Source organism: Heptranchias perlo, unplaced genomic scaffold, assembly GCF_035084215.1.
Source record: "Heptranchias perlo isolate sHepPer1 unplaced genomic scaffold, sHepPer1.hap1 HAP1_SCAFFOLD_1657, whole genome shotgun sequence".
Taxonomy (NCBI): Eukaryota; Metazoa; Chordata; class Chondrichthyes; order Hexanchiformes; family Hexanchidae; genus Heptranchias; species Heptranchias perlo.
In genome coordinates, this window is record NW_027138922.1 from 1 (window position 1) to 10,000 (window position 10,000).

At 54.5% G+C, this 10,000-nt stretch overlaps 1 protein-coding gene across 1 annotated transcript in view; it reads left to right on the plus strand.

Annotated features, from left to right (window-relative positions):
* Positions 1–505: 505 nt before the first annotated feature.
* LOC137309476 (rho guanine nucleotide exchange factor 19-like) overlaps positions 506–10,000 on the plus strand; it is a gene marked incomplete at its 3' end in the record, with an annotated part of 27,980 nt that continues 18,485 nt past the window's right edge. The window contains exon 1 of the mRNA XM_067977674.1: positions 506–2,297. The remainder of the gene's footprint in view (positions 2,298–10,000) is intronic.

Sequence of the window (10,000 nt, forward strand, 5' to 3'; positions counted from 1 at the left end):
TGGGGACAGTGTAGAGGGAGCTTTACTCTGTATCTAACCCTGTACCTGCCCTGGGAGTGTTTGACGGGACAGTGTAGAGTGAGCTTTACTCTGTATCTAACCCTGTACCTGACCCTGGGAGTGTTTGATGGGACAGTGTAGAGGGAGCTTTACTCTGTATCTAACCCTGTACCTGCCCTGGGAGTGTTTGACGGGACAGTGTAGAGGGAGCTTTACTCTGTATCTAACCCTGTACCTGACCCTGGGAGTGTTTGATGGGACAGTGTAGAGGGAGCTTTACTCTGTATCTAACCCTGTACCTGCCCTGGGAGTGTTTGACGGGACAGTGTAGAGGGAGCTTTACTCTGTATCTAACCCTGTACCTGCCCTGGGAGTGTTTGACGGGACAGTGTAGATTGAGCCTCACTCTGTATCTAACCCCTGTGACCTCAGCCTCTGACCCTCCGAGTCTCCCTTCCAACCAATCATTCACTGCGATAAACTCTGACCTCTTCCTTTGCAGCCCGTCACGATGCTGAGATGGAGGCAGTAACTGCGACCGAGCAGGGTGTCCATCTCGAGCGAGGGTGCCCTGACTCCCCCTGGAAGCAGACGGCGGGGTCTAGTCACAGCCAGGAGGCCCATCCCCATGGACCAGTGGAGGAGGAGGACATGGGCCCGCCATCTCCTGACGGGCCTCCGAGCTCCGAGTTTTGGGGGAACGGGGAGCGTTTGTCCCAAGGAGGGGCGGGTCTCACCTCTGGCGATGGACAGGTGCCTCCTCCTGTCTCCGACAAAGGCTCTCGGGCTTGTGGTGAAGGGAAGGAGGAGTTGGGAGAAGAGGAGGAGGAGGAGGAAGGGGGAGCGGAGGAGGGGGAGGCCTCCGCCGCTGACCGAGGAGTCGCTGGTCTGGCGCCCGGTTGTCCGGTGTCCCCTCCGGAACGGCCTCAGGCCGATCGCCACGCAGCTCGCCCCCTCGCTCGCTGACTCACTGGGGTCCAATCGTCCGCTGACCGCTCGGCCGGACTCTGGAACGGGCATCGTCCAGTCCACCGACGCAACTCCTATTGGCCAAGGGAGCGAGGGCTCGAGCGCTATTGGTCAGGCCGAGGGACCGTCCTCTCCCATTGGTCAAGAGGTGAATGATTCAGCCTCCGATGGCCAGTTTGTGGCAAAGACTCGCTCGATTGGTCAACGTGTTGATGGGTCCTTGACGGCCGACCGGAACCGAGGCCAGACACCTGGTGTCGAGGTGAGTGTGGTCAGTGCGGGAACCGAGGCCCAGGCTCAGCGTCCCCTCGCCCTCCACCGCCCTCCGAGGGAGATACAGTGACTGATGGGGCAATCCTGGGCACCAATCGGGACGAGGAGGCAGGGAGACGGACTCCAGCCCGGAGAAGGCTCAAGACTACTTTGTCGTCGGAAAGCTGCCTCGAGCGTCTGAGGAGGAGGAGAGGGAGGAGGAGGGGGAGGAGGAGGAGGGGGAGGAGAGGAGGGGGAGGGGGAGGAGAGACTGACACTCGGTCTCGAGGGAGCAGGGCCGCACAGGACTGACGCTCAGAGATCCCAGAACCCCAGAGACCCGGAGCGGGAGAAGGGGGAAGAGGAGGGAGAGGAGGAGGAGGGGGGGGAGGAGGAGGAGGAGGGGGAGAGACTGACACTCGGTCTCGAGGGAGCAGGGCCGCACAGGACTGACGCTCTGAGATCCAAGCCCCCAGAGACCCGGAGCGGGAGGAGGGGGATGAGGAGGTGGAGGAGGGGGGTGAGGAGGTGGAGGAGGGGGATGAGGAGGAGGAGGAGGGGGTTGAGGAGGGGGAGGAGGGGGAGGAGGAGGCACCAGACCTGTTTGGGGTGCCCACCGCACAGGCCGGAGAAACCCGCCCGTCGGGCGCAGGGAACGGCGGGAGGCACAGGACACGTACCTGGAGTGCGCCTCCAGTTGGGGGGCAAACCGCGGACAGGGAGAGGGATGGAGACAGGGGCCCAGCGTCGACGGAGGCCCGGGCGGGGAGCGGAGATTGGCGCCTGGGCGGGGCGCAGCCCGAGCACCGCTGCAGCGGCAGGAGGCGTTTGCCCTCGGGGAGGTGGAGGCGTCAGAGGGCGGAGAGGGGCCTCCCGCCCGGAACCAAGACCCCCAGGCCAAGCAGCCCCTGGAGAAGTCGAGCAGCTGCCCCTCGCCGGGCAACGAGAGGGTCTCCGACCCCATCGGGGAAGGGCTGGTGGCCAGGAGCGAGGAGGATCTCCAGGAGAGACATGGGCCGAGGACCTGGCATCGGAGGGGCATCCGAGACCCTCCATGGCCGTCTTATCGTCTCAAGGTGGGGTCATCTCTCGCGGACGGAGGGGAACCAGACAACGGGAAGTTGTCTGGACACTGGCTGGTGTCTCTCAGTCCCTCTCTCTCAGGGAGATATCTGTACACTGACTGGTGTCTCTCAGTCCTCTCTCTCTCAGGGAGATATCTGTACACTGACTGGTGTCTCTCAGTCCCCTCTCTCTCAGTGAGATATCTGTACACTGACTGGTGTCTCTCAGTCCCCTCTCTCTCTCAGGTGATATCTGTACACTGACTGGTGTCTCTCAGTCCCCTCTCTCTCTCAGGGAGATATCTGTACACTGACTGGTGTCTCTCAGTCCCTCTCTCTCAGGAGATATCTGTACACTGACTGGTGTCTCTCAGTCCCTCTCTCTCAGGGAGATATCTGTACACTGACTGGTGTCTCTCAGTCCCCTCTCTCTCAGGGTGATATCTGTACACTGACTGGTGTCTCTCAGTCCCTCTCTCTCAGGGAGATATCTGTACACTGACTGGTGTCTCTCAGTCCCCTCTCTCTCAGGGAGATATCTGTACACTGACTGGTGTCTCTCAGTCCCTCTCTCAGGGTGATATCTGTACACTGACTGTGTCTCTCAGTCCCCTCTCTCTCAGGGAGATATCTGTACACTGACTGGTGTCTCTCAGTCCCTCTCTCTCAGGGAGATATCTGTACACTGACTGGTGTCTCTCAGTCCCTCTCTCTCAGGGAGATATCTGTACACTGACTGGTGTCTCTCAGTCCCCTCTCTCTCTCAGGGTGATATCTGTACACTGACTGGTGTCTCTCAGTCCCCTCTCTCTCAGGGTGATATCTGTACACTGACTGGTGTCTCTCAGTCCCCTCTCTCTCAGGGAGATATCTGTACACTGACTGGTGTCTCTCAGTCCCTCTCTCTCAGGGAGATATCTGTACACTGACTGGTGTCTCTCAGTCCCCTCTCTCTCAGGGAGATATCTGTACACTGACTGGTGTCTCTCAGTCCCTCTCTCTCTCAGGGAGATATCTGTACACTGACTGGTGTCTCTCAGTCCCCTCTCTCTCAGGGTGATATCTGTACACTGACTGGTGTCTCTCAGTCCCTCTCTCTCAGGGAGATATCTGTACACTGACTGGTGTCTCTCAGTCCCCTCTCTCTCAGGGAGATATCTGTACACTGACTGGTGTCTCTCAGTCCCCTCTCTCTCAGGGAGATATCTGTACACTGACTGGTGTCTCTCAGTCCCCCTCTCTCTCAGGGAGATATCTGTACACTGACTGGTGTCTCTCAGTCCCCTCTCTCTCAGGGACATATCTGTACACTGACTGGTGTCTCTCAGTCCCTCTCTCTCAGGGAGATATCTGTACACTGACTGTGTCTCTCAGTCCCTCTCTCTCTCAGGGAGATATCTGTACACTGACTGGTGTCTCTCAGTCCCCTCTCTCTCAGGGAGATATCTGTACACTGACTGGTGTCTCTCAGTCCCCTCTCTCAGGGAGATATCTGTACACTGACTGGTGTCTCTCAGTCCCCTCTCTCTCAGGGAGATATCTGTACACTGACTGGTGTCTCTCAGTCCCTCTCTCTCAGGGAGATATCTGGACACTGACTGGTGTCTCTCAGTCCCCTCTCTCTCAGGGTGATATCTGTACACTGACTGGTGTCTCTCAGTCCCTCTCTCTCAGGGAGATATCTGTACACTGACTGGTGTCTCTCAGTCCCCTCTCTCTCAGGGAGATATCTGTACACTGGCTGGTGTCTCTCAGTCCCTCTCTCTCAGGAGATATCTGTACACTGACTGGTGTCTCTCAGTCCCCTCTCTCTCAGGGTGATATCTGTACACTGACTGGTGTCTCTCAGTCCCCTCTCTCTCAGGAGATATCTGTACACTGACTGGTGTCTCTCAGTCCCCTCTCTCTCAGGGAGATATCTGTACACTGACTGGTGTCTCTCAGTCCCTCTCTCTCAGGGAGATATCTGTACACTGACTGGTGTCTCTCAGTCCCTCTCTCTCAGGGAGATATCTGTACACTGACTGGTGTCTCTCAGTCCCCTCTCTCTCAGGGTGATATCTGTACACTGACTGGTGTCTCTCAGTCCCCTCTCTCTCAGGGAGATATCTGTACACTGACTGGTGTCTCTCAGTCCCCTCTCTCTCAGGGAGATATCTGTACACTGACTGGTGTCTCTCAGTCCCCCTCTCTCTCAGGGAGACATCTGTACAATGACTGGTGTCTCTCAGTCCCCTCTCTCAGGGAGATATCTGTACACTGACTGGTCTCTCTCAGTCCCTCTCTCTCAGGGAGATATCTGTACACTGACTGGTGTCTCTCAGTCCCCTCTCTCTCAGGGAGATATCTGTACACTGACTGGTGTCTCTCAGTCCCCTCTCTCTCAGGAGATATCTGTACACTGACTGGTGTCTCTCAGTCCCCTCTCTCTCAGGGTGATATCTGTACACTGACTGTGTCTCTCAGTCCCCTCTCTCTCAGGGAGATATCTGTACACTGACTGGTGTCTCTCAGTCCCCTCTCTCTCAGGGAGATATCTGTACACTGACTGTGTCTCTCAGTCCCCTCTCTCTCAGGGAGATATCTGTACACTGACTGGTGTCTCTCAGACCCCTCTCTCTCAGGGAGATATCTGTACACTGACTGGTGTCTCTCAGTCCCCTCTCTCTCAGGGAGATATCTGTACACTGACTGGTGTCTCTCAGTCCCCTCTCTCTCAGGGAGATATCTGTACACTGACTGGTGTCTCTCAGTCCCCTCTCTCTCAGGGAGATATCTGTACACTGACTGGTGTCTCTCAGTCCTCTCTCTCTCAGGGAGATATCTGTACACTGACTGGTGTCTCTCAGTCCCCTCTCTCTCTCAGGGAGATATCTGTACACTGACTGGTGTCTCTCAGTCCCCTCCTCTCTCAGGGAGATATCTGTACACTGACTGTGTCTCTCAGTCCCCTCTCTCTCAGGGAGATATCTGTACACTGACTGGTGTCTCTCAGTCCCTCTCTCTCTCGGGAGATATCTGTACACTGACTGGTGTCTCTCTGTCCCCTCTCCCTCTCTCAGGGAGATATCTGTACACTGACTGGTGTCTCTCAGTCCCCTCTCTCTCAGGGTGATATCTGTGCACTGACTGGTGTCTCTCAGTCCCTCTCTCTCAGGGAGATATCTGTACACTGACTGGTGTCTCTCAGTACCACCTCTCTCTCAGGGAGATATCTGTACACTGACTGGTGTCTCTCAGTCCCCTCTCTCTCAGGGCGATATCTGTACACTGACTGGTGTCTCTCAGTCCCTCTCTCTCAGGGTGATATCTGTACACTGACTGGTGTCTCTCAGTCCCCTCTCTCTCAGGGTGATATCTGTACACTGACTGGTGTCTCTCAGTCCCCTCTCTCTTTCAGGGAGATATCTGTACACTGACTGGTGTCTCTCAGTCCTCTCTCTCTCAGGGAGATATCTGTACACTGACTGGTGTCTCTCAGTCCCCTCTCTCTCAGGGTGATATCTGTACACTGACTGGTGTCTCTCAGTCCCTCTCTCTCAGGGAGATATCTGTACACTGACTGGTGTCTCTCAGTCCACCTCTCTCTCAGGGAGATATCTGTACACTGACTGGTGTCTCTCAGTCCCCTCTCTCTCAGGGTGATATCTGTACACTGACTGGTGTCTCTCAGTCCCCTCTCTCAGGGAGATATCTGTACACTGACTGGTGTCTCTCAGTCCCCTCTCTCTCAGGGAGATATCTGTACACTGACTGGTGTCTCTCAGTCCCCTCTCTCTCAGGGAGATATCTGTACACTGACTGGTGTCTCTCAGTCCCCTCTCTCTCAGGGAGATATCTGTACACTGACTGGTGTCTCTCAGTCCTCTCTCTCTCAGGGAGATATCTGTACACTGACTGGTGTCTCTCAGTCCCCTCTCTCTCAGGGAGATATCTGTACACTGACTGGTGTCTCTCAGTCCCCTCTCTCAGGGAGGATATCTGTACACTGACTGGTGTCTCTCAGTCCCCTCTCTCTCAGGGAGATATCTGTACACTGACTGGTGTCTCTCAGTCCCCTCTCTCTCAGGGAGATATCTGTACACTGACTGGTGTCTCTCAGTCCCTCTCTCTCAGGGAGATATCTGTACACTGACTGGTGTCTCTCAGTCCTCTCTCTCAGGGAGATATCTGTACACTGACTGGTGTCTCTCAGTCCCCTCTCTCTCAGGGAGATATCTGTACACTGACTGGTGTCTCTCAGTCCTCTCTCTCAGGAGATATCTGTACACTGACTGGTGTCTCTCAGTCCTCTCTCTCAGGGAGATATCTGTACACTGACTGGTGTCTCTCAGTCCCCTCTCTCTCAGGGAGATATCTGCACACTGACTGGTGTCTCTCAGTCCCCTCTCTCTCAGGGAGATATCTGTACACTGACTGGTGTCTCTCAGTCCCCCTCTCTCTCAGGGAGATATCTGTACACTGACTGGTGTCTCTCAGTCCCCTCTCTCTCAGGGTGATATCTGTACACTGACTGGTGTCTCTCAGTCCCCTCTCTCTCAGGGAGATATCTGTACACTGACTGGTGTCTCTCAGTCCCCTCTCTCTCAGGGAGATATCTGTAAACTGACTGGTGTCTCTCAGTCCCTCTCTCTCAGGGAGATATCTGTACACTGACTGGTGTCTCTCAGTCCCTCTCTCTCAGGGTGATATCTGTACACTGACTGGTGTCTCTCAGTCCCCCTCTCTCTCAGGGAGATATCTGTACACTTACTGGTGTCTCTCAGTCCCCTCTCTCTCAGGGTGATATCTGTACACTGACTGGTGTCTCTCAGTCCCTCTCTCTCAGGGTGATATCTGTACACTGACTGGTGTCTCTCAGTCCCTCTCTCTCAGGGAGATATCTGTACACTGACTGGTGTCTCTCAGTCCCTCTCTCAGGGTGATATCTGTACACTGACTGGTGTCTCTCAGTCCCCTCTCTCTCAGGGAGATATCTGTACACTGACTGGTGTCTCTCAGTCCCTCTCTCAGGGAGATATCTGTACACTGACTGTGTCTCTCAGTCCTCTCTCTCTCAGGGTGATATCTGTACACTGACTGGTGTCTCTCAGTCCCCTCTCTCTCAGGGAGATATCTGTACACTGACTGGTGTCTCTCAGTCCCCTCTCTCTCAGGGAGATATCTGTACACTGACTGGTGTCTCTCAGTCCCCTCTCTCTCAGGGAGATATCTGTACACTGACTGGTGTCTCTCGTCCTCTCTCTCTCAGGGTGATATCTGTACACTGACTGTGTCTCTCAGTCCCTCTCTCAGGGTGATATCTGTACACTGACTGGTGTCTCTCAGTCCCTCTCTCTCAGGGTGATATCTGTACACTGACTGGTGTCTCTCAGTCCCTCTCTCTCAGGGAGATATCTGTACACTGACTGGTGTCTCTCAGTCCCTCTCTCTCAGGGAGATATCTGTACACTGACTGGTGTCTCTCAGTCCCCTCTCTCTCAGGGTGATATCTGTACACTGACTGGTGTCTCTCAGTCCCTCTCTCTCAGGGTGATATCTGTACACTGACTGGTGTCTCTCAGTCCCCTCTCTCTCAGGGTGATATCTGTACACTGACTGGTGTCTCTCAGTCCTCTCTCTCTCAGGGAGATATCTGTACACTGACTGGTGTCTCTCAGTCCCTCTCTCAGGGTGATATCTGTACACTGACTGGTGTCTCGCAGTCCCTCTCTCAGGTGATATCTGTACACTGACTGGTGTCTCTCAGTCCCCTCTCTCTCTCAGGGAGATATCTGTACACTGACTGTGTCTCTCAGTCCCCTCTCTCTCTCAGGGAGATATCTGTACACTGACTGGTGTCTCTCAGTCCCCTCTCTCTCAGGGAGATATCTGTACACTGACTGGTGTCTCGCAGTCCCTCTCTCTCAGGGAGATATCTGTACACTGACTGGTGTCTCTCAGTCCCCTCTCTCTCAGGAAGATATCTGTACACTGACTGGTGTCTCTCAGTCCCCTCTCTCTCAGGAAGATATCTGTACACTGACTGGTGTCTCTCAGTCCCCTCTCTCTCAGGGAGATATCTGTACACTGACTGTGTCTCTCAGTCCCTCTCTCTCAGGGAGATATCTGTACACTGACTGGTGTCTCTCAGTCCCTCTCTCTCAGGGAGATATCTGTACACTGACTGGTGTCTCTCAGTCCCTCTCTCTCAGGGAGATATCTGTACACTGACTGGTGTCTCTCAGTCCCTCTCTCTCTCAGGGAGATATCTGTACACTGACTGGTGTCTCTCAGTCCCCCTCTCTCAGGGAGATATCTGTACACTGACTGGTGTCTCTCAGTCCCCTCTCTCTCAGGGAGATATCTGTACACTGACTGGTGTCTCTCAGTCCCTCTCTCTCAGGGAGATATCTGTACACTGACTGGTGTCTCTCAGTCCCTCTCTCTCAGGGAGATATCTGTACACTGACTGGTGTCTCTCAGTCCCTCTCTCTCAGGGAGATATCTGTACACTGACTGGTGTCTCTCAGTCCCTCTCTCTCTCAGGGAGATATCTGTACACTGACTGGTGTCTCTCAGTCCCCCCTCTCTCAGGGAGATATCTGTACACTGACTGGTGTCTCTCAGTCCCCTCTCTCTCAGGGAGATATCTGTACACTGACTGGTGTCTCGCAGTCCCTCTCTCTCAGGGAGATATCTGTACACTGACTGGTGTCTCTCAGTCCCCTCTCTCTCAGGGAGATATCTGTACACTGACTGGTGTCTCTCAGTCCCTCTCTCTCAGGGAGATATCTGTACACTGACTGGTGTCTCTCAGTCCCTCTCTCAGGGAGATATCTGTACACTGACTGGTGTCTCGCAGTCCTCTCTCTCAGGAGATATCTGTACACTGACTGGTGTCTCTCAGTCCCTCTCTCTCAGGGAGATATCTGTACACTGACTGGTGTCTCTCAGTCCCTCTCTCTCAGGTGATATCTGTACACTGACTGTGTCTCGCAGTCCCTCTCTCTCAGGGTGATATCTGTACACTGACTGGTGTCTCTCAGTCCCTCTCTCTCTCGGGAGATATCTGTACACTGACTGGTGCCTCGCAGTCCCTCTCTCTCAGGGTGATATCTGTACACTGACTGGTGTCTCTCAGTCCCCTCTCTCTCAGGGAGATATCTGTACACTGACTGGTGTCTCTCAGTCCCTCTCTCTCAGGGAGATATCTGTACACTGACTGGTGTCTCTCAGTCCCTCTCTCTCAGGGAGATATCTGTACACTGACTGGTGTCTCTCAGTCCCTCTCTCAGGAGATATCTGTACACTGACTGGTGTCTCGCAGTCCCTCTCTCTCAGGGAGGTATCTGTACACTGACTGGTGTCTCGCAGTCCCTCTCTCTCAGGGTGATATCTGTACACTGACTGGTGTCTCTCAGTCCCTCTCTCTCAGGGTGATATCTGTACACTGACTGGTGTCTCTCAGTCCCTCTCTCTCAGGGAGATATCTGTACACTGACTGGTGTCTCTCAGTCCCCTCTCTCTCAGGGAGATATCTGTACACTGACTGGTGTCTCTCAGTCCCCTCTCTCTCAGGAGATATCTGTACACTGACTGGTGTCTCTCAGTCCCCTCTCTCAGGGTGATATCTGTACACTGACTGGTGTCTCTCAGTCCCCTCTCTCAGGGTGATATCTGTACACTGACTGGTGTCTCTCAGTCCCTCTCTCTCAGGGAGATATCTGTACACT